The sequence below is a fragment of the Oryzias latipes genome, chromosome 11 (assembly GCF_053564925.1).
Source record: "Oryzias latipes strain Hd-rR chromosome 11, Olatipes_Hd-rR_3.1".
Lineage (NCBI taxonomy): Eukaryota > Metazoa > Chordata > Actinopteri > Beloniformes > Adrianichthyidae > Oryzias > Oryzias latipes.
This window is the reverse complement of record NC_136247.1, coordinates 17122131-17143350: the sequence shown is the minus strand read 5'-3', so window position 1 is coordinate 17143350 and position 21220 is coordinate 17122131. Positions and strand designations below refer to the sequence as shown.

At 36.6% G+C, this 21220-nt stretch overlaps 1 protein-coding gene across 19 annotated transcripts in view; it reads left to right on the top strand.

The window, feature by feature from the left end:
• The window catches only part of adgrb2 (adhesion G protein-coupled receptor B2), a 317335-nt gene that overhangs the window by 61615 nt on the left and 234500 nt on the right, over nt 1-21220 (top strand). For 2 of the 19 annotated variants that reach the window (XM_078954898.1, XM_078954896.1), the window contains exon 2: nt 13269-13447. The exons of the other annotated variants lie outside the window; for them this stretch is intronic. The gene's annotated coding sequence lies outside the window, so the exon portion shown is untranslated. The remainder of the gene's footprint in view (nt 1-13268; nt 13448-21220) is intronic. 19 annotated transcript variants of the gene reach the window in all.

Genomic DNA, 21220 nt, shown 5'->3' with positions numbered 1-21220 from the left:
GACGAATAGATGCATTAATGTCCTTGTCTTCCTCGTCTGAGCTGGCACCTGGCCCAAAACTGTACGGCTGGATAGCTCCAATATTGCTCGCCATTTTTGTAGCTGTGCTAAAGTTAGGTTGGGGTTGTAAAGGGGCTGTAAGCTAGCAGGCGAGAGTGTAAACAGATAGATGTCGGGGAATGGGAGTGGGCTCAATCGAACAGTTCCCCCCACCACTCATAGGCAATTTTGTAATGAACTACTGCCGCCCTCTAGAAACTATGTCCTAGAAAACGACACAAGTTTTTATAATCATGATTAAAATACAACGGGAATGCTTTTAAAATGCATTAAATGATGATTGAATTGATTCATAGGATTTGACAAACCTGTAGTGGAGAAAAGAGAAGGGAATTAAGATGAAAGCTTCATTGCACATTTAATGTAAAAGTTGTATTACTTTTTGTTAAACAATGCTTACATTTCGTCTGGTCTCAACAGACATACTATTATAATTTATATATATATATATATATATATATATATATATATATATATATTTTTTGTGTGAAGAGAGTTTAGTGTCACCAAACATGCTGTGCTATTTTCCTTACTATCCTTCAGCCCTCATGATGCGCCTAGTTTTTACATAGATCTGTTGGAGGGATAAATAAGCAGTTACAGGTTCCCACGTTAAACAATAAATCTTACCGTACTGCGCTTTAAAGACTGCAATCCTGAGAGTGGGTGAACTGACTGAGGGGAAAGCATGGATGTATGATGTCTTCCCTGGCATTAACAAAAGCGAGTAAAGGAGGAGACCAGGAGGAGATTAAAGGCACTGAGGCAAAGAGAGGTGTAAGACGAGATGTGAGGAGAGAAGACAAAAGGGGAAAGAGGGAGAGCCGAGCCTTATCAGCATTTACTCATCCTTCAGTGGATGAAATTACCCTTCTCTGTCTCGCTATGTCTGCGGTCAGTGCTATCAGGCTGGGCTGAGGATTTGCAGTGGTCATAAATCTGTGTGTAGGTGTGGGTGTGTGTTTGTGTGCAGGTGACTGTATGCACGGCTGCATGGGCACAGGTGTGCGTTTGTGTTTGGCTCTACTGCTGTTAAGATGAAAGGACTTCATGGACAAAATAAAATGTGTGGAAATTAATCTGCGATGTGAGGACTAACCGGCCATAAATCAAACATTTGTGGATTTATCTCTGTGTGCGTGTGTGTGAGGTAAGGAGAAAAAGATAACAGCAGTTGGCTAAAACAAAAGCAAGTCCCCAAACACCTGAGTCACCTCAGCTATTATATCTTGGGGAGAAAATGAATAAAAATAAACCATATTTGGGGTTCTATTGCAAGGACAGTAAATTTGAGTTTTAATGTGTGACCAAAAAAATGTCAAATCCACTAGTGACAACTGTAAATTATAAATTAATCAGTAAATGATAGATCAAATGTTTGAATTTTGAGAATTGTGTATATATATATATATATATATATATATATATATATATATATATATATATATATATATATATATTTCCCCCAAAGAGTATGCCATTGATCCTACACTGACCCGAAGAGTATAGCATTGATGCTTTTTCGTTAAAAGGAAATAAACACAAAGCTTGTTTTGATTATCAGGATACAACTTTTTTGGTAAAATTTTTCAATAGGCAAGCATTTTTTATGATTAACTGGTTGTATTTTTAGCACTTGCTTTTTTTTGTGTGCGTTTTCCATCATTTGATCTGAAGATCACTGGTCAATTATTTTCCTCGTGAGACCTGGTATTCCTAGTGTTGGATCTGAATGTGTTTCTACTCTTAGCAGACTGTAGATTAGTTTGCATTGAAAGGCAAGTTAAAAGAGTCCTCGGGTTGATGAATTCTCTTTAGTAGTCAGACTGATTTAATTGCGTTGCACCACGATCCTGATGCCAATAAGAACGCTTTGATAAAACATAATCCCTTTGTTTAATCTTCATGTCTCGAGCACTTTTTCTATTTTACACGCAGCATCCCTTGGTTTGTGTTTTTCTCAATTTTCTCACCTAGTCTCCAGCAGCTTCTCTGTGTACACAGCAGAAATGTATTGTGCTTTCCAGCTTTTTTCCTTTCCTTGCCCCTCTAATTTGTTTCCTCTGTGTGCTGTGTGTGAAATGCTGAATTAGAAGTTGGGTAAAAGGAGCGCCTTGGAGCTAGAGACATCAATAGCTTCCTTTTAATTCTCAGAACTCTCCCCTTTCTCCACTTTCCTCCTTTTTCTCTATCCCCTCTTTCTCTCCCTCTTTTTTTGCCCTCATTATTAAAGCCAAATTGGCATGAAAGCCGGTGACCTCGACCATCCTCTTTTCTTTGCTCAAAGGTCCGTGTCAGAGGGAAGAATCGACAAGAAGACTGCTGTCTTTTTTTTGTCAAAGTACTTATTTCCTTCACATCTATTTTCCTTTTTTTCTTCTTCCCATTTTTAGTCTTCTTGTTATTTCAGCTAATGTTATTATGGCTAAAGTGTTTTGCACAAGTAGACTCTTGCTTGAGTCCCCTAAAAAAAATACCTTTTTTGTTGTTTATCTCCACTATTCTTTGACAGCGTTTCAGGTTGAACCTTTTTTTTTTTTACTCACTTGATGTGTAATAAGTCTCCTTACCAGCTTTACCTGCCGCCATCCCGACTGTCTCCTTTTGAAGAATCTTCGTGGTGACCCCGATTTTGGCAGGGCTCTCGCCGCGTTGCGATTTAACAATCAGACTGCTTTTTCATTTCTGTCTGTCTGACCTTGAAGGGCACTTCTCCCATTTTTATTTCCAAGATGCCTCCCTGATGTTTCTCTTACTTTGGAAAAAATAAAGAAATTTCACAATTCCGTAAGGAGGGCCCATTTTTGAAGTCCCTCTCGGCCAGGCAGGATTTGAGCACACCTGTCATTCGCTTTTCATAACTTTAAATATGAATTTTAAATACGTAGTATCAGTATCTTTATACTTCCCTGAGCATGAAGCTTTCTGCACACTCATACTCACACAATACACGTCTTTTGGGTTATTCATAAAGTGCACAGATCCAAAACTTATTTCCATCTCCTTTGTTCTCTACCTCCTCCTTGGCCTTTTTGTGGGTCTCTTGTCATACGTTCTTATGCCTTTGGTGTGACATCGATGAACAAGACAAAGGGGTAAAAAGTTTGAAACTGCAAAATCACAATATTTTACGCAGTTTGGTATTTTGCAAATTATATTTAATATGTTTGATAAATTTGGTCAACCCATTGGAACTTTTAATCTCTGCTTCTAGTCCTGCCCATGTCTGACTCTATGTCGGCATTCTGCATCTCTGTGAATATGTTGTGTCCCTCTGGGAGTATTTACATATTAGGTTTGAGTCCATGATTATTTTCGACTTGACTGCTATGTTGTACTCAGATGAGCTGAAGCGCTAATATAATTGCCAATTAAATTAAGGAGTCGAGCTTTCCTCACATCCCCTGGTGATAGTGCACAGTGTCTCCTGAAGTGCTCCACACACAATCGGTACTGTGCAAACAGCCTCCCTAAAGCAATTCATTTCCAAAATTATTAGTTTTAAATATGGATTTAACAGATCTTTCACTGTCACCGTTGAGGCATTTCTTAATGAATATGCATATGTGACAGAACTCACTAGTGTCTGAAATTCAATCCAGCTGATTCAACTGGAAAGAGCAAGTTAGCAACTATGCTATAGGAGCAGTTTATAGAGCTTTAGTTTTCTGTGTAGTCATGTATTTTACTTCTACAGAAAAGTAATTGTTGGAATTGAATTGGTTTGGAGTATTTAACACAGTTAATGTAAAAATATCAGAATTTCATTGGTTACCAATATTTTCTCTGAAGTGTGGAGGTATAGAAGACAAGGCTTATTTTATCTGTATGAATTTTCGATAACATATGGATCCACCTTGCCTGATTTGTGATGTTATACCCAATCTACAGTATATGAATCCACCCTGCTCACAAGACTCAAATTTGTGGCTTGCTAGGTAGCAGTAGTATAGGTTTTAGGTAAACTGTTGCTGCAGGTGAAATACTAATGCTGATAAAGTGTGCAAAAACCAAAAAAAAAAAAAATATTAATAATAATCATGGTGATCTTTGAATCTGTTGGGAACTGTTGGCAACCTGAGATATCCCATGTAAAAAAAAATCGTTTTAAGATGAAGATTTTCTTATCACTTCATTTTCGATTTGAAACTACAGTCTTGCACATACTGAACAAAGTAATTTGGCTCAACGTTGGTTTGACAGATTCTCTTGAGCCTGCTTTCTTTGGTAGGGGTGTGGCCTTCCAACAAGCTCACTCCCAATTGGGCAAAGTCGTTACCATACAAACAATGACTCAGACCTACGTGGATCAATCGCTGCTTACTGACGCTGTCTGGCTGTTTTGTCCAGAAAAAAATCAGCAAATGATACATCTTCATTTTGTCTAAGCCAGAAGTGAGCCATTTTCTATGGGTGGCGTCATACTCCCTCATTCCAGTTCTCATTTATTGGTAAATACACTGGAGGCCAAACAATGTCAGAATAAACCGGGTTAGTAATGAAATTACAACAAACCAAGTAAACCATTTGCAGTTGCTGTACTGTCAGTTGAATTTAAGTATTTTGGCATTTTAGTGAAATGAGCAAATCAGATTAATACGTGTTTGCAACGTTGTAGGGCTGTGACTTTTTTGTTTTTTAAACAATTTTTTTTGTTGTTTTTTTTGTAAAATACTGAACTCTTGGTTGATAAGTGGTGATGAATTTTAAACAGTCTTTGTCAATGTAATACAGTGATCCCTTGCTATAACGCGGTTTACTTTTCATGGTTTCGCTACTTCACGGATTTGCATCATGCATTGTGTTCTGCATTCTGACTGGCTAAAAAGTCACTCCGCTTCTTCTCTACCTGTGCGTCAATAACGTTGCAGTTTAATATGTACACATACGTAAATCAGCTTGCCAAATTTACAGTACGTATGTGCAAATTCTCTTGCAATTTCGAGTTTCTCTAAAACCCATAGAAAAAAGAGCAACAACAACTGCCTATCACTATGTTCTTCTCCCGAACAAACACAGCTGCACCGTGGGCTTCAAAAGAAGAAAACACTGCAGAGCGGAGTCAGGATGCAGCAGCTCAGTCTGTAGAGCAGTAAAATACACCCGAGTCACTATTTGTCCCACTGTACTTTGTATCTTTTTATAATCATTTTAAATTTTCTCCTGTTTTATCCAATTACTCTTGGGTCGCGGTGGGCGGGGCTAATCTCCGCGATTTGAAGCCTTCTATTCACATTGTTGATTAAAATTATTATTTGACAGTACATTACAGAAGTTATTTGTTAAAAAAAACGTTTCTAAAGTACTTTTATTTGTGAAACAAATGCTTGAGCCTGTAAAATGGTCTGTTCTTTCTTTTCAATGTATAACAGAGTATTTAATTGTATAATAATTGTAAGAAAAAACAAAGGTTTCTACTTCACGGATTTTGCCTATCACGGGTTCTTTTTGGAACGTAACCCCCGCGAAAAACAAGGGTTTACTGTACAGTACATGCTGCAAATTCTTTTTTTTTAAATATATAACAAGCAATGAGTAAACGTTAAAAGTGCAGCAACCTAAAACTTGGAGAGAAGAAAGTTCCTTTGCAAAGTGAGTGTACTTGGACCTGATCCTGATCCCCACCTTTCCCTTCGTGCAGGCCCAACTACACTGGGTAGTCTACATTAATTTGTGAAACAGCTTTCTCCTCAGCTTTCAAAACTACTCTGCCTTGCCCATTACTGCCCTCCCAATGGGAGGGAGGTTTGTTTAGCTGCGCTCCAATGGGAGTGGATGTTGTTTGAAGGGCTGCCATTTCAATCAGTTTTGTTGTTCATCTGTTGTTGTCTTTTGGGGAACCTGCCCAGGCTTATCGCCAGGGGCACACATGTGGTTCATCACGCCTGTAATTGGATTTGATTTTGTGTTCCCCACTTTTTCCTTATGTTCAATTTCGCAAAGTGTGCCACTGAAGACGTGTGCAAAGAATGATAAAAGAAAGATGAAGGGGACTGAGTGCTGTTGGCTTACATGCTAAGCGCAAATTAAAAGTTCATACTGTCGGTTTTATTTAACAGATTAGGATGCAGAGGTTCAGCACACGTTCATTTTCCATTGTGCCCACCTGAGCTTATCAGATGAATAGAAGCTGGTGTATACATCATGCAAGGTAAATCAATTATAATTTAGTTTTTCTCACCGAAGTGATGAGGGACTGGTCAGGCCATCTTCCTGAAATAAAGTGTGAAAGAAGACAGATGACAGCCAGCTGTGGCAGCCTGGGCTAATAGGAATGGCCCCACAACCCAACAACCACTTCTGCACAAATGGTGTACTAGATTGTGAGTGTTTGAAAAAGTATGGCTCTCAAATCAAGTTGTTAAAGGTCAATGTCTTTTTGTCCTACACAGTTTATTTTCACTCAAAACTGTACTGGATGCGCTACTTGTACAAGGAAAATACAAGGGATTCTAATGCTTTTCACCTTTTTGTCTTATAGTGACTGACACAATAAAATGCTGTATCCAATGTTATGTTTGTTTTCCTATAATATCCTGCTAAAATGACAACAGAATGTTGGTCTAACTAAATACAAAAAAGAAGGAAATATTGTTAAAGTTAACAATATTGTCTCTAAGATGTATTTTCTTTCTGGTTGCACCAATATAGCATTTTCACCTGTACAACTTTATAGCAATTTCCTTTTGGTAATATGAGTATTGTTAGCAGTGTAGAGGACACTTACTGACAAAGACTTTTAGAGTTCCTTTACTTTGTATTTTCTGCACTATATGGCACACTTAAAAAGCCTTCAAAGAAGGCTTAAAAAAAGTGCCTTATATCCCTAAGTGCCTTTTTGTGTATTGATTCTGGTTGTGCTTACCGATGTCAAAGCACATGTTGAGAGATACACACCGCTCTGTCAAAATGTTTGGATTTTTTATGTTACGAACAAGGATGGGAGTTAGCATAGTCACAGTACGGTTTGTTTTAGCTGTATCAGTCTGTTTGTTGACGTGTTGCAAACAAGACTGGGAGTTATGTCGTAAAAACCACAAACGTAGCTAATGTGTAGCATGTTACAAACAAGTTTTAATGTTAGTGTGAACCCAGTTAAGAGAGTCTGACTGACTGACTTTTGTCTTGCTTGTTCCGCCTCATAGTTCAGTGCACCTTATGTATGAGATGAGTTCAAAAATAAAGCATTTGCTGACGGTTCATCCTATTGTCTGGTCCATCCTATCATGTGAAAAATACAATAATTAGGATCAATTTGTAGACTGAAAGATCATTGGACCGTCTTCCTTCACTCCATCCAAAGGACAAGAGAGCAGTCTATTTATGTTCATAGATGGATTTTTTTTTTTGACAGTTGGAGACACAGAGCAATCATTGAAATTTCTGAAGCGGGAGTTGCAATGCACATCCCCTTTTTGGGTCAAATAAACTAGATATTGTGACACAACTTCAACGGTCTTTGATATAGTCACGGAGAATTGGTCCATCCCATATCACCTTGGTAATGTTTGGCACCAGAAGCAGACTTTTGAAATGAAAACGATTGATAAATCCACCCTGCTTTCACAGTCTTTTGCCTTTTTAAGCTGTGCATTAGAGAAGAAAAAAAAAGTCTGCTTGATTCCCTACAAAGAATCAAATCTTCTGAATTATCATATTTTCTATGTAAGTAAATAGAGCATGTCTGTGCAGAGATCTATAAGAAAACTTTAGACTCTGACTCCAATATAGCAACAAAACCAGAGACAAGGTTCACTGCTGGTGAAGCACTGATGTCATCAGTCATATTTTAAAAACATGTGAACCCTACAGAGTAGTTTATTCACCATTTGATTGGCAACAGTTAAAGTTTGCTGTTTAACATTTCATTTCAACATTTTTCATCCGTTTACAAACTGTTGCATAGAGGAAAAAAATCACTACAATTGTTATTAGGGACTTACTTATATCTATAAATAAATTCCATGTGCCGCTCCTTCTAAAACACATGGATAACCTATTTGAAAAGTGCTCCTTTTCTTTCTTCAGTTTTAAAACTCTCGGTCTCAATGCGGAAAACTGCCAGTGACGTGTCTCCACAAATTCCTGGGTTTAAACCCCTAATCCTCCATTTAGAAAATGATGCCAAACAATATTAAAGAACAATTGGATGGCTGCACTTCACTTGCTACCGCAGATTCTATTATTCTTTAGTCGTGGTGTCCCGTTCTCTGGGATCATTAGCGTCCTCTGCCTTGAGGCAGGCGTACTGCGTGCCTTAACTACTGTATTTCTAATGTGCATTTTTGGATACAAAAAGACTAAATGGGTATCAAACTGGCACCAATAGGACAGTTGGTGAGAAACAGAAAAATGAAGTCATAAAAAATAAAGCGTCTTTTATAACAATAGAAAAGACCAAATTGGTAAAGCACATGCGTCAGTCAGTGTGTGCGGCACAGTCTGGGCACATGTAAGGCATGGGCAGCCTGCTGCCTTCTCATGTATTTGAACCATTGACAGGGGTTTGAACAGGAAATTCCTAAATTTGCTGCTTTTATTTATTTATTTATTTATTTTTGTTTTTTTACCAAAAAATGTTGAAACCCCACACAGAAAAAAGTAATCATAATGGGACATGTCTAAAAACAATAAATGCTTTTTATTTTTAGTAAAAATGAAAAGTTTATTTAACCCTTTTCAAGTGATGTATTTTTTTAAAGTTATATTTTGCAGGTGAGACAAAGCCTCACCTGCCTCCCATGACTGCACGTCACTGACTAAAATGCTGCAAGGCACAAAATGGTTCCACCAGTTTTGGTATTTTAAACAGATAGGATTTTCTTTTTTATATGAAGTTTTTCTTCCAGATACAGACACTTCACCCTAACCTTCCTTGCCCCAAATGGATCACAGCTGTTGTAGCTGCACAAAGAAAATTAAAACAATATTTCTCAGCTGGATTTAATGCTCCTGATTGATGCACAATTAGTTTTCATTACATGAGGTTGCACTTGGTAAAATGTAATTGAAAACATTTAATGCCAATCCAATGTGAAATGTCTCGAGAACACAGTCATTTCTCAGCTGATTTTAAAACGTTTGCTTAAGAAAAGTCACTTTTGGAACAGCAAGAACAGTTTTTGAAGTTTTTTCAGAGTTTATCCTGATTTAAAAATACAACTACGAAAGTATTTTTCTTTAGTTAAAAAAATTATATATTTTAGACAAGTTATTTTTAGTGTTTTAAAACATTCAAGGAAACATTTTATATTGAAAATAATCCTATTCAACAGAAAGCAAACTAAGAAAAAAACGGCTTTCATCTGAATAGGAATGTTTGAATCACTGAAAGTCAAAAAAATGTTATGACAGAATAGAGTTTGAAGCACAACGGGGTAAGAATGTCATGAAGTGCATCAAGAGAAAAGGAAAAGCAGCAAACAAATTTATAACACAACAGTGGAAGTCATTGCTTGGAGCAATTTAAGCAACTGCTATTAGTCAAGTTGCATGTTTTTCTGAAATGACTTAGAAGCTTCCTCCCTGATGATGCAGATTTAGCCTCAAGCAAAGGAAGCAGTTGCTTTTGGACCTCACTGTCATAGATCAAATTTGATAACCTCTTTTATGTTTTCTTTTGGACCAAATGTAATGTAGACTTTTTTTTTTTTTCTGCTGTTGTGCTTTTACTACCAACAAAACCTGAATAACAGTGGTTTGCCTTCATTATTACACTGCTGTCATGGCACCAAATGACTGCAGAAACAACATAATTATAGTAACTGTATGCAGCTTTCACAGCTGGTATACAAAGTAACACAATTTGGCTCTCTTTTAATTCTGAATAATGTGGCTTTTTTATTTCAGTTTTTGAATAAAAAAGCAACATGTTTAAAAAAAGTTGAAAGTTTCTGTTCTTTATCCCATTTTCTGATTGGAGAGATGTTGGAGCTTGAGGTCATGATGTACTAGTTCTACAGAAAAAGAAAAAAATAATTGTTAAAAAAAAAAAAAAAAAGCATTGTGTCCCATCAAGGTACAAGCTGGTTCAGCACAGCTGTGTCCTTGGCTCCCCATGACTCTGTTGTTAATGTTCCATGTGTGCTGCAGGTACAAGGCCAAACATATGAGTCTGTACTTACCCTTCGACTCTAAACATGTGTTGGTGACAGAATCTGGATCAAGCTTTAGTTTGCCTACTATGTAGTGCGAAAGGTAATTTTAAACAGGTTATTTTCATAAATTTTTACAGAATAAAGCTGAAGAACTTTTTTTTTAAATAACAGTATCAGAGCACTAAAACAGTTGAAAAGTTAATTTAGATTTTAGTAGAAATTAAAACAACTTTATGTACAACAAAAATGAGATGATCTCAGCGTTCAAGTAGGCTATAGAATAGGAAATTGCGTTTTGTGCAATTTTTGACACACTTTGCTGCAGAACTTGTAAAGGTCCTTCTCCAACTACCATAATAACTAAGAAATAAAAATACATTTGTACTAAAGTTTTGCCAAGTTTTGGGACACCAAGAGGACTTACAAAAAGATTGCCAGATAGTACATGATTAGAAAACTTTGTCTGGTCAGATGAGTCTCCATTTTTGCTGCAACGTTTGGATGGTAGGGTCAGAACATACACATATATATATATATATATATATATATATATATATATATATATATATATATATATATATATATATATATATATATATATATATATATATATATATTCTTCTTCCACTTTCGGCTTCTCCCATCCGGGGTCGCCACAGCGAACGAGTCGCATGGTAGATTTGGCAATGTTTTACGCCGGATGCCCTTCCTGACGCAACCTTCTCAAACCGGGCTTGGAACCGGCAGAGGTAGAGAAGGGAACAGGGAGCAGCCCGGAGTCGAACCCTGGTTTCACGGACAGCAGGCGCTGCAAACCAGCACGAGCTAAACCGGCTGCTATATATATATATATTTTAATACTGTAAATTTTTTTTTTAATGTTTGAGATATGTTCCTGTCCCTATAGGGCTCACCCTTAGAAGAGAAAAGGTGAAAATTAAAGCTCTGAAGAGTTCCTGAAAAAAAAAAAAAAAAAAAAAAAAAAAAAAAAACTTGGCCGATATGTTTTTCATTCTCAAACGGACAACAGATGCAACAGTGTAGCTCAAGGAGGGACAGCAGAGTTCGCTCAGTCGAAGCTTAAAAAAAGACAAGAAAGAAAAGGTAAATCTTAGCTAAACCAAAGGTTAGATGAATAAGTTTGTCATTTTCAAATAGTTTGTATTTTCTTTAAATGCAGACATAATGAGAAAGCTGGTGTTATATGTTGTTTATTTTATACAGATGCAAGACAATCTCGAAAACAGATATTAACATGAGATTCTTTTGTATTTTTTTGCTATTTCCACAACAGCCATTTTCAATCAAGCTTTTTATTGTGATGGAAAAAAACATGCTGAGCTAGAAATGACTATGTCAGTGTGGTAATTACATTTACTGGGCTGCTAGAACTTAAAATACTATGTCTTAGGTTTAATAGCCAAACAAAACACATCATTCACCAAATCATTAGTACACAAAGACGACAATATAAATAAAACTCAAGCAGAAAAATCATGATTGTGCTGTAGAATTGTAATCAAAGATTTAATTAAAATGGATACAAAGCAGTGTTTTATTTAAACAATTCAAAATGAACATTTTGATTAAAAAACATGTATTCTAAATTTACTAAATAGTTATATTATATGTTTAACAACATTTACTTTTGAATAATGACAATTATTGTCCTTTGAATGTTGGACCAGAAAGATGAGAACAGGAAATTATTTGAAAACTTTAATCGCTGTCAAGAAATGTTTCCACAACCAGTGGAAAGGTTAAAAAAAAAAAAGAAAAAAATTACAAAGCAAAGAGTGTTATCAATACATGACATACTGTTTGGGAAATGTATCATTATATATTTTTTTTCCTTTCTTTAAATGATTTCAGTTTCACAATATGTATATTATTGGTCACTTTCCATCAGAAAACCACAATAATATGACTTTTTTGATTAAACCCTTTTTGCTGACCCTATTCCCAGATGTAAAGGGCTCAAAAGGTTTGCCCTCATACAAAATTTTCTTCAGAATAAAGGGTTTGAGATGTAATATCTGTAGGAATTCCATCAAGGTTCAGCCTTTCTGATCAACAGGATGCTGTGACCTAAAACAGCTCTAAGTTATCTAAGTTATTTCTTTGACATGTGTTTGAGATGGTTTTTACTGTCAGACCAATTGAGCTAAAAAAAGTATGCAAGCACCAATACACTCTTATCTAAAATAGAACCCTGTTCTCTCACAGTTTCCAAACTATTTCATATATAATTTTTTTTACACCTAGGAAAAGTGTAATTAGAGGGAAAAAAAAGACCCAGTTCTACTGAGTGGTACACTTCAAATCGGACCAGACAGTTTGTGTTGGCAGATGTTTTGGCAACGGCAGAATAGCGTGTGTTCCGGCATGAGACGCATGCCAATGAATTTAATAAAGAGAGGGGAAACAAAGGGCATCAGTGGAGGAATCAAAGGCATCAAGAATTTTGTGGGTGTTAAACCATATCAGGCATACAACCATCTTCCAGACTCTCTAAATTCCTTGACCAAATATTTTTTTCTTGATCTCTATTTATCCAAGGTAATTTTCTATGATTGTTTGTTTAATCAATGTCAAGACTAAACTTAGGTCATGGTTGTGTTGGGGGGGGCAGGTTGTGTCTTAAATAGACATCGTTATAAGACTACCAAGGGGGATGTATGGTGTCCATTTGGAAAAAAAAACATACCAGCCAAGTTTTTTCCTTTGAATTTGGCCTTTCATGGACTGTTCAGAGATTTCATTTTCACCTTTCTCTTCTGATTCCTGTACTCTGCTGTATACACAATCACACACACAAACACTCATTTTCTCTTTCTCTGTTCCTTTGGCCAGTGCTGAGTCAGGGTTAGTCAGGGACCAAAGTAACAGACAAAGAGCTGACAGCACCAGGTCATTTAGCTTGCAGCAAAAAGGTGCATCGGTTGACAAAAAGAGCATCTAGGCTGCGGCACGTCTTGAAGCATTTCATGGAGCATTTTGGTTTCAGGTTCTCTTGATGCTTACTGCATCAAAAAAAACAAAGTGCACTCTCTTCTGTTTATTTCTGTTTTCACAGCAGGAATCACACTCGCCCATCTTGTTTTATCGTAGGTGTACTTTAGTTCTGCACCCAGATGAAACACAAGAGAAGAAGACACTTTGAGGCAGCAACCTCAAGAGACGGTTCCTCCTTATCTCATCATTGATTGGCTGCTGGATTAGCCACACGCTTTGACCAGTGTGTGCTATCGACAGGCTGCCTGTCACAGTCAAGAGTACCCTCCAAAGCAGTGAGTAGATCTCAATGGACTGAGTGTGGGGGATGGTGGAATGGGATCAAATTAAATGATGTCTTCCTATACTATTGATCTCACTGCGTACATCACCTTTGCTTTACCCTCTTAAAAATATTATTTGTTCCCCATATGAGCATAAGAAAATATGATCGTTTGGTTGTCTTCATAAAGATAATCATGGGTCAATTCCTGCAGGACATTGTGTACGGAATCATTGTAGAAGAAAAGGTAAAGATAACTGGTAATGATGCATTGATGGATCACAGTTGGTGATCAACAAGAAAACTAGTGGGCAATAAGGAAATGGCTGTCACCCCCCTCCCCCCTCTCTTCCCAGTGAAAATTGACTTTTCTACCTCGTTAACTTGTCCACAAATCATGAGTAAAACAAATATGGAACTCCATGACAAAGCATCTCTGCGTAAGAGCTGATTCATGACAAATTTGGACAACTAGGGTTTGATATTTCACTGTAAAAAGAGAACTGTTCCATCAAGTTGCATTGTGGGACTTGATAGTTAGGGTTAAAAGACAGAAACCAGGTGAGTTGTTAATTATTATGATTTCATTTATGTAGTCAGGCCAGCTGCTTAGCAAGTAATATCGGTTAAGAATTAACTGGTCTTATTTAGATTTTTGTAAATTGTTCATTTATTTATTTATTTATTTTATTTGTTGCTAATTTATTGTGGTTTGGAAATGTATTTATACTTTTTTGAGGCAGTTGTTTCCCCAAAAGACATGCTGTGCAGATTCTCAATGGTTGTTACCAAGCTGCCGGTGTTGATTTTGTGGAGCAGAGCTAGTAAGATCCTTGAAAGACCTGTTCCAATGAAAATCTTTTTTTTTTTTTTTTTGGTGGTGTTCTTGCGGCAGTTTACTGATGACGGAAGACATATTTGTAGAAAATTAAGATTAAAGTTGCATCTCTGAGTATTTATTTTTTCAAATTCTTGGGAATCAGGTGGAGACGAAAAAAGCATTGTTTCAAATTGCATTTAGGTGGGATGTAAAAAACTACAACGGCAAACCGGAAGCTCCTTGCTCCGCTACATTCTGCATGCACTTGGAGACAAATATAAATCCAGGTACGACTTTGTTTTCCTCGTCTGATCTAGTACCTGGGTCAAAAGTATGGCTGGATAGCTCCAATATAGCTCACTATTTTTGTTATTCTTGTTGCAGCAGTGATTTTTGGTTAGGGGTGTGAGGGGCTGTAAGCTATGAGAGATTTTATACAGATGGATGAGGAAAAGTAGGGGTGGGCCTACTCTGCACCCATGGTCCCGCCTACATCTGAGAGGCGAATTTCCAATGAACTCCCACCGCTCTGTAGAAACTAGTAGAAAACAACAGAAAAAAAAAATGTGGCTTAAAATTGCATAATTATAAGTAAAAGATCACTGGGAACACTTTTACTAAAGATCAAAAGTTGATTGTCTTTAAGTTTGTTGTGTGCATGTATATATGTGTGATGGTGTTCGTATTATCTTCTCTTTAAAATCAGCACGAGTGCTTAGAGCTCTGCCTCCTGAAACACACTGGGGTCGGTGGGTTTCCCTGGCGCACCAATGCCGGTCTGGTGATGCAGATAAACTTCAGCCCTAAAGGAGGGACTAGTGGCAACATCCACTTTCCTTCCACTTAGTTCACTCTTACTGCCTCTCCTCCCTTCCCTTGTTCCCTCTCTGCAGCTCAGTATCTTTCATGTTGCTCTGTGACTTGCATCCTTCCATGTTCTTGTTTACCCCTCATGCTTTTTAAAGCTCCCTTTATGGCCCTTCTTAATTGTAACTGTAAACACAAAATGTCTGTTGGTCGGATTGTAGACCAATCGTTTTGACATTCCTGCAAGATTAACAGGCATGAGTGCCTTTATTTAGTTTATTTCTATTGTTTGTGTTGCGAAAGCACCCCAGAATGCTCTAATATTAAAAAAATGCCTGCCTTTGATCAAAAGTGATGGTTCAGTACAGATTTTTTCTTAAAGTAGGGCTGTGTTACTTGTTTTGGTTTATTTCCCCAGCAGCAATCAGTGATGCTTTCAGTTTGGAGATCTAAGAAGAACAAGAATCAGAAAACATAGAAGTCCACCAAAAACATGTAATTATTTAGTATTTTGTCCTCGACACTTTAATCCAGAATGTTTTAACTATATTTTTCTCTCAGAATTTTAGACGATTTGGGTTGAGCTTTTTGGCTACAAAAATAATATTTATATAATGTTTTCATTTTACATATAATTTTTGTGTATGGTTACATTTGAACTTTAGTTTTTATTTAAATAAATGCATTTTCTTTTTAATATTACATTAAAATTGTCAGTTATGGACTTTATTGATTATTTTTTTCTTCATTTATCATCTAAACAGAGGAAAGGCTTTGAGAGACGAAGTCCCAATTACATTTGAGTAAGATGTGGAGCAATATCTGCACATTTTTGGTTAAATGTTCCCTAAGAAAGTGACTATTCACATATTATTTTGAAATATGTGCGGTCAGCCCTAAACCTTTTCCTTGGCTGCACAGACCCAGAGGAAGGGTTAAGGTTAGGATTATGGTTGGTTGTATCTCTTAAGTTTGGACAACATTGTTACGCGCCTTTTAATGTCTAGGAGTACGTCAAGGGGCGTAACATAAAAAATAAAGTTTTGGGCACCCCATTTAAATGAAGAAATACAAACAAATGTCTCCTTACAAAAATGACACACTTTTATTAAAAAATAAACAAACAACAACCAACAATAAATAAAAGTGAAGCAAAAAGGCTTCAGGGTGAACCAAGGCCAAAATAACAAACAACCCTCCCCCCTAACTGAAACATGTAATCTTTCCTAAATGAAAGAAAAGGGAAATCAAGGACAAAACACTAAAGAAAAAGGCAGTTCACCCCTACAGCTTTACTTAACATAACTACAACCAAAAGACTAAACAGAGTGGGCACAAAACCACAAAAACTACAAAATACTAAAACACAACACTAAAGTGCAACACAACTAAACAGGTGGTGGAGTCCAAAACAAAATGGCGAAGAGGGGACATGCTGCAGTGGAGACTTGTTGCTGCAAGGCTCCCTTCTCACAGACCGGAGGTCCATGTGGTGCATTTAAAGGCTGCCTCCATCAGGTTGGGTCCAATGGGAGGCCACACCCTTCCCAGCACACCTGAAAATAATCCCACATGGACATACAAACAAAAATATCCACAAAAACCACAGAAGTCCCACTTTGATACAAATCAATACACAAAACACAGAACAGAACTAAGCAAAACCAAATACGGACACAGCCGTAAAAACATGAATTTCCATCACCTTTTGTGCTGGTTGCACGTAAATACTTGCGAGCAACATCAGCCTTTCCCTAAATGTGCAGGACAACTGAAATAGAAGGTTTGCTAGAGGTTTAGGACTCTTACAGACCTCTGTAATAATGCTGATTTGTTACCAACCCAAGCTGCCCAGTACTTTGTTAACCTCTCAGAAAGCCTGTCCATTTTTACTTGAAATACCATTTTCCCATTTAAATTACACATAGTGTTGCGCTGTTGTGAAATGACTTTTTTTCCCTGCCTGAGGCAAAATAATTTCAAAACTTACTACTATTGTACAATTAAATGAACTGAAGGTAGTCTCTTGTAATGTAGCTAACTTGATTTGTTTGTGGCTGTCAGGTGTCTTTATCGTACATAATTATTGCAATACTGCTGTATCCAAGTAGTTCTAAACACGGATCAATATTCTACCAGTTTACGCCAGTTGTAAATGTCTAACAGTAGGGGTCCAATTAAGCAAACTCCTGGCCAATCCCAAGACAGAATCTTGGAAAATAAGGCAGCAATAAAACTAAGTTGTATTTGTGTTCTCTGCCAGCCAGAAATATGGTTTCATTTGAGGCTAAAGGGCAGGAAATAGTTTTAGGATAGCAGCTTTGGCACAAAGAATGAAATGCCCATCTTGCATTGCGAGCTTGTCTCTATCTCATTATTTATAGTTTTTTTTTTTCTTTTTTTATTGTTTCTCCATCTGTATGATTGCAATTAATTAAATTTACAAATATTAGTTTAATCACCTTTTCATTCTGTTTTATGCATTTCCCTCTCATAGATTTTTTTTTTGTTTTTTTGCAGCTTTTGTATCCATTGAAGTCATTTTGTTGGTAATACAACTTCATCCAGAGTCCTCAGAGTCCTCTCTTTCACAGCACTTCTCTGACCATTTTTGTCCTTTCGTGAGAAATGTCTTTCATGTTATTGCCAAGGTTTTAAGACATTCATAAGTCCTATTTGTAAAATACTACAGCTGCTAACGACGTATTTGTCATGAAATTTGACATAAATGTCTGCATTCTTGATTGAGCATGACTTGTAAACCGTCCCAGTTTTTTTAGCTTCTCACCAAGGGTCTATAGGGGGAAAAAAAGAGAGGATTTTTTTGTGTAACTTCATACATTTGGTAATTTTTATATGAGTTTGGATCTTAGATGAAAGTTTTCAGACTTCAATTTCTAACTTGTAGCAGATGTCATGCTCTGTATGTTCATGTTCAGGGAAGATGTACTTTGTGTCACATCACTAATTTCCTTAACTTCAATGCTTTTGCAAAGACTAAGTCAAAGCCTCCTTCCTCACTGGAAAATTTCCTGGCCTAATGTTTTTGCCTCTGATGAGAAAGTTCACCTTTCAAGAAAGAGGCTTTTTCTTGTTGTGCCTTCCCTTTTCTCTACACTCTTCTGCCAGGTTTTCTTCACATTTCAGTCAGGGCACAAGGCGAAGAGAAGAAGTGAAGCGGACAAGAAAAATACCCCCTTTGAAAGACAGGTCTGGATAAATAAAGAAGAAGTATAGTCAACTCTACCGAAGGGGGAAGGCTGCAGAGAGACGAGGGATGAAAGTGTTTTGTTTTTTTTTCCTGTCAGATTTTTGATGACAAAGAAACGGGAGGGGAGTGGGGACAAAAAAGTAAAAGGACAGGGGAGGGGATGAAGAGATGTGTGCAGGATACAGAGGGCAATAATGACAGATGGGGCACAATATTATGTCGGAGAAAGAGACTAGGTCAAATGCAACATGGTCTTTACAGCCTTTAATAGACATTGACTCTGTGGTTACGGTTATAGGTATTGCACTGATAGTACTCCTTATATTGTTAGTCAAATCACAGCCTTCTCTTTGAAAACATAATGCTGCAAAAATGTATGGATAGTTGAGGAAAAAGAATCTACTGGATAGGCTCTGATCTGCGTCAAACATGTTAACTCCAGACTGCTGGTCCTTGAGAAGTACAAGGTTAAAATTATATTTAATCTAATTCACATGTGTGAGATAAAATGAAAATGGCCTTATCCCAAACAATATATAAAGTATAAGACATTTGCTCAAAACGTTTCTTAGCAACGAAACCTTAAATAAACTGCATCCACTGCTGTTCAGTACAAATTTCCACACTGAGAAACAACTGTCAGAACTGTCAATGCTCAGTCAATTGATAAGCTCAGGGCTTGATGATATGCAAATAAAAAAAATAAAAAATAAAAACTTTGTCTAATACAGCTTTAAGGAACATCCTATGGTGTACTAATCAGTGTCCTCTGGGAAATACCAAATATAAACAAGATTTTTCAGGAAAGATTTGAGAAGAGTAAAAGTTGCTTAGTCATTCTACAAAACAGTGGAAACTCAGATGTAGATTTTTAAAATTGTGTTTATTGCAAATGCATTGTGTATTTCAAGTATTTTGCCGGTAAACACATGTCACTTTCTGTGAATTATTTTCACATTGATGTGCTAAGAATCACTGAAATGTTCAATGAAAAATGCTCCCAATATATATATATATATATATATATATATATATATATATATATATACACACACACATCTTTAATTTTGGGTCAGTGAAACAGATGAACTGCACCATGCGGTCCACATGTTTGCTCAAGCACTTACTTATTATTGACAGCTTTGTGTTTTTTAGGGGTGTTTTGCTTTAAATTATGGGAGTGTAAATGTTAACAAAAACATTAAACTAAGTCATTTTACATTGATTATATGTTACATTTCAATGACAGGTTTTTACCATATTTTTAACATGTCGAACACTACTTTTGCAGTCTAATTAATTCCAGGTCAAGTTTTTTAAAGGAAGACCAAAAAATAAAAATTAAATACAGAAGGTATAGTAAACCCTTTTTATGAGTTTTATCATTGACTGTATATAAGAACTGGACTGAGTGTGACATCACCCATAGAAAATCACTTGCCTCTAGCTCCAATGAAAAAAAGTCAGTTCAAGTGCCATTTTTTTGCCATACGATTATGTTTGAGCCAGATGAAATCATTAAGCAGTGAATATCGGTCTTGGGTAACATTTCCATGGAAACCACTCAAACTTATCAGGAGTGAGCTTGTTGGAAGCCTACAGCCCTACCTCTGAGTTTGGAATAATCTGTCAATCAAATGCTTTGAACATTCAACATGGGGGCCAGCTCAAAGTTGAAAGCTCATACTTTTATTGAAGCATCTGAAAGGTGAGTATATTACTTGAATAACTTGCAATAAAGCAAATGTATAAACATTTAGGAGTAGCAACAATGTGTTAAAAAAGGTTATGGGTATTCTGAAAAATGTAACGACTGCTGTTTATTTCTCAAAAAAGGTCTATAGGATTTTGGCTTCTTGGAGCCAGTGGGTACTTTCTGTTTGGAACACGATGGGTCGCTCAGTTCAGTTCTCATTTATAGTCAATTGTTTTTTCATCTTACATTTTATAAAGCCAGTATATCTCCTAAAATTGTTCAGGCTTACAACCAACTGTTTCAGTTTAAAGTTTGGCTGCCATTTTTATGTCTTTAACTGAAACCATATTTGGCAAGAAGCTGTGTTCTAAGCAGATTTTTGGCAAATCTAACTTCACCCTGTGTGACAGAGGGAAAAAACAAAACTGCAATACTTTTTTCTAACAAATATTGTACAGTATTTGTTTTCTTTGCACATTTGTTCTCACTGAGCTGTTGCTTTCAGGAGTGTTCTAAGGAACTGCCAACACAGCTGTGTATTCTGAGAGATTCATGTTTCTTTTCATCTTACAAAAACACTATTTGCAGATTTTACAACTGTAATTATGCTTTTTTTTTTTGTTTTGTTTGCCCTTATGTAGTTTTTGGGCTTGTTGGGTGTTTCTTGTAGATCATTTCAAGTTAATGTTTGGCAAATAACAGTGCACCGCTTTTTAATTCTATTGTAATATAATCTTCAAAAACATTATATTCAAAGCAATCGTATCACACTTCAATAGCAGAGAAAATTGAATGAAATATAACTTGCAATGATAGTTGTTGTGTAGCTCCCGATAGAAGCAGCAAGATTGAAGCAATGTTGTTTCAGTTTCTTGCCCATAGGATATACAAAGTACAAGTATTGGCAAAGTTTACATTGCGTTGCTTCTATGAGTAAAATAGAAACAGTACTAAAGTGAAATAGCTTTTAGGCAAAATTTGATGAAGGCTCAGGATAATTTGAACTGTTTAAGGTGAACTGTTTGCAGAACACAATGATAATAAACATAAACCCTTTTACGATAGAGACTGTTACTAGCGACACCTAAATTACACCCTCTTTGACTGACTGTAACTCTTCAAATTTACAGCTGATTCTGACAGGGAGAGAAGTACCTTTGCACATCGACTTTAGTAATGTAAAGTGTTGCACATCAACACAAAGTGCACGTCAGAATCAGCTGATTTACGTTGATTGCATATAAGCACTTTA